This window comes from Ovis aries, chromosome 6 (assembly GCF_016772045.2).
Source record: "Ovis aries strain OAR_USU_Benz2616 breed Rambouillet chromosome 6, ARS-UI_Ramb_v3.0, whole genome shotgun sequence".
NCBI lineage: Eukaryota > Metazoa > Chordata > Mammalia > Artiodactyla > Bovidae > Ovis > Ovis aries.
Window position 1 is genome coordinate 117,417,670 of NC_056059.1, and position 3,890 is coordinate 117,421,559.

Here is a 3,890-nt window from a genome sequence, read left to right on the forward strand (position 1 = left end):
CTCCCTGGTGGCTCAGACAGTAAAGAATCCACCTGAAACGCAGGAGCCCCAGGTTCAATCCCTGGGTCAGGAAGATCCCCAGAGAAGTCAACGGCAACCCACTCCAGTATTCTTGCCTGGAGAATCCCGTGGACAGAGGAGCCTGGCGGGCTACAGTCCATGGGTTGCAAAAAGTCAGACACGACTGAGCGGCTAAGCAGGCATATTCATATAATGGGACACTGCATGACAATTAAAGACAGCAAACTAACATCACCCATTAGTTTGCTATGCTGACGAATTCCACAGACAAGATGCTAAGTGAAAGCAGCCAGATTTTTTAAGTATTAACAGACACGCTGGTTGATTCCATTCATATAAAGTAAAAGAACAGGGCAAAGCGGGTCTTTTATAATTTGGGGTTTTTTGTTCTTGTTGTTGGTTTTGGCTGGGTCTTCGTTGCCGCACGAGGGTTCTCTCTGCTTGCGGTGCTCGGGGGCTTCTCACTGGAGTGGCTTCTCGTTGCAGAGCGCAGGCTCTGGGGCGCCTGGGTTCAGCAGCCCCGCCTGGGGCTGCAGTAGCTGCAGCTGGCGGGCTTTAGGGCACAGGCGCAGTAGTTGGGATGCAAGGGCTAAGCTGCCCCGTGGGCATGGAGTCTTCCGGCACCAGGGGTTGGACCTGTGTCCCCCGTGGGCATGGCAGGCCAAGCCTTAACCACTGGACCACCAGGGCAGTTTGAAGTGATTTTTGAGGCAGAAGTTATAACAGAGGGTACTTCTGAGAAGGGGTGATGTTGGAGCAAGCATGGGGAGGCGTCTGCGGGGCTGGTGGCCTTCTGCCTTGATTAGTGTGGGGGCCGAACGGATGTGTGCCTGATGGAAGATGCTTCAGACTGCACACTTGGGACTTGGACACTTTACTACACGCACGCTGAGGTAAACTTAATTTTAAAATTAAAGCATTTGAAGATTTGCAGAAAGGCTTTCCAGTAAACCCAGGGCTGTGCTATGAAGAGGGGGGGGACAGGGTGGGTGTCGCTGCCGGGAACCAGCAGGTGTGACCGCAGCCCCCCAGACTCTACCGTTGGGTCTCGGGACTCAAATACACGTCCCTCCCATATCCACCCCACAGCCACCATCCCGCCCGAGCAGAGGGTGTCCTGCTTGTGCGTGGCTGCCTGCTGCAGGAAGGCACAGTTGGGCCCTCCCACCTCACCTGGCCCTTCTCCAGGGCTCATGGGTGCAGGCCACACCCACCACTCTCTGCTGTATTCATAAGCAGGCCTCTTGCCAGCTCACCTGCCCTGGTACCCGACTCAAACTCCCTTCAGGTTCAACAGGCCCCACAAGGCGGTGACCCTGCAACCTTCCGCTGTCTCAAGCCACCCCCACCTCCTCCAGCCTTCCCCTCCTCCCCAGTTTCAAGCTCCCTCAAGTCATATAAAGCCCCTGTCTGGCACACATCGTGACTCCCCTCTCTCCCTTCATCACACCTCTGGGCAAAACTGCAACCTGGTCCAATCCAGTTCCGCCCGCCTTCACGCGGGGCGTGGCCAAACAGCACACAGTCCCGCCAGTCCTCTTCCGGTGTCCTGACCCCTAACCTGACCTCTATTCTGAACCTCGGATCCGATCCCTTTTTGATCCCTAACCTCCCGTGATCTCTAACCTGACTCCTTAACCCAATTCCTAACCTGACCCTCTAACCTCCCTGAGCGGAGCAGCTGTGCTTCCCGGATGTCCCACCTTGTTTCTCTCAACTGTCACTGGTGTAAAAAGGTGTAAATTCACGCAAACGACACTTGTATAAATGTGCAGCAACTATGCAAGTTTACATACAGTGTGTGGGGCGCACAGAGAACAGGGAAAAGGGGGCCCCCCAAAGAGAAAAAACAAAAAGGCAGAAAGAGCTCATTTTAAAACTCACTGCACCACGCTTCTGCATTCTTGAGACTGTAGCGTGAAGAGAGGCGGGGCAGGAAGGCAGACTTCTTCTGGCATTAAGGGTGTTCCCAGCAGCCACTAGGATGCCAGATTTCTGTTAGTTTGTACTTGTTTTTATAGACTTGAAATGGCTACAGGGAGCATACATTTTTCCTATAGTAATCAGGAAACCCAATAAAGCTATTGACGGTTAAAAAACGAGTTTCTCTAACACTGTACCCTGCCCAGTTTGCAGACAGCATCAGAGATGGTGCCCAGAGGCCCCAGACACGGCGCCCCGACCCCTCTATGACGACCCTCGTTTTGGTTTCCTCCTTTCCACTCCACCTGGCTGGGCCAAGGGTGTCATCCCACGTGCAGGGAAGCAGCACTGGAAGTCCTGCAAACTACCCTTGTGCCCGTTGGCTGGCCGCTGCCTCCTGCTCCGCCCCGTCTCAGGCCAGGTGGAGCCCTGAAGCATCACCAAGGAGCAGCTTTGACTCTTCCCCCCTCTGCCTCTCAACAGATGGGAGACAGCTTTGGAGCAGAGCCCTCAGAAGCTCAGGGTCTATGTCAGCTCTCCGACCCTTTGGGCGTTAAAAGGCCAGTCCTGTCCAACTCTGAGGGTCTGCTGGCCCTGGCTCAGGCCTGGCCCTCGGTTGGCGGGGAAGGGGTAGGACTATCCTTCCTTGTGACCCTCTTTTCCCCTCCCCATCCCGAGGCATGGATAGGAACCCGGCTTTATGGATTGTTGGCAAGGGGGTGAGGGGTTGGGGTGGGGCCTGGGTTTCAAGGATCTGTGAGCTTAGAGTAACCCTGTATTTTAAGGCCATAGCACTCACCGCCCAGGGCCAACACAGGCACTTCCTGACATCTTCAAGGTGCCCTGCACTGACAAGCGTCACCCTCTCCCGCCTGAGGTGGGGACTGCGGCCAACCTGGCCCAGCACCTGGCAGCTCTGGCAAGCTATTTCCTTCTGACAGTGAGGGCTGAGTGCTGGGGGAGCCTCCTGGGGAGACGGCCATGCCAGCGGCCGCTGAAGACTGGGGGGCCGGCTTCGATCAGGAGTCCCACACTCCCGCACGGCGGAGAACAGGCGCGCACTCTTGCAAGGTGCTGGACCTCTCCAAGTGGTGCCCCGGGGTTACCTCTGCGAACAAGATAGGCAGGCAGAGCGGGCGAGGACTGAAAAGATCTTCCAGGCGGAGGAGGGCCTGAGAGGGGCAAAGGCTGGGGGCGGGGCGGGGAGCAGGGTGGGGCTCCCCGAGAAGGGCTGAGGTGCGGGCCGGTGGCAGTGACCTGCTGGGGAGGCCACCCCTGGGCCTCGGGAGCCACCGACCCCCACGGCCCCCAGCCTGCTTTTCTTGCATCCACCTCATCGACCCCCGGACAACCAGCTGACGGCATCTGTGGGGAGGGGGAGGCGGGGCACAAAGGTCGGGGGTGCGCAGCCTCTGCCGCCCGGGTGCAGACGCGTGAGCGGCCAGCGGGGAGGACCCGCGTACCAGGGACGCCGCCCCGAAGTCGGCGTTCTCGGTGTGGCGTGCGGTAGCCCCGGCTGGGCCCGAGCCCGAGCAGGGGGCTCAGCCGGACAGGCCCGCCCGCCGACGCCCCTCGTCCCCCGGCGGGGCCCGGCCCCAGAAGCCCGGGAGGGAGGTGCCAGGCGACCCTGCGGAGTCCTCTCCAGCCGCACAGCCACCTTCCCCGCCCCGCGCTGCCGCCGCTGGGGCGCAGACGCGGAACGACGCAGCGCGCGTGCGCCGCGGTCAGCCAGCCCGCGAGGCCGGGCGGCCAGCCCAGAATGCAGCGCGCCGCCGGGGCCGCCGGCCGCGCGGCACGCCGGGACGGGCAGTCGGCGTCCGGCCGCGGGGCACGCCGGGACCAGCAGTCCGCGGCCGCGTGGGCCCGCCCCCGAGCGGGCCGGCGCCGGGCGCCCGCGGGGCCCAATGGGAGCGGCGGCCCGGCCGCCCCGCCCCGCGCCGCCGGAC

The 3,890-nt window shown here is 60.8% G+C and overlaps 1 long non-coding RNA gene across 1 annotated transcript; it reads right to left on the reverse strand.

Annotated features, from left to right (window-relative positions):
* Positions 1–296: 296 nt before the first annotated feature.
* Positions 297–3,640, reverse strand: LOC114115364 (uncharacterized). The gene is made up of 2 exons (XR_006060238.2): positions 3,408–3,640; positions 297–3,052 (listed from the first exon to the last, which is right to left on the reverse strand). It is a non-coding gene; the product is annotated as an uncharacterized LOC114115364 (long non-coding RNA).
* Between the last annotated feature and the right edge of the window lie 250 nt (positions 3,641–3,890).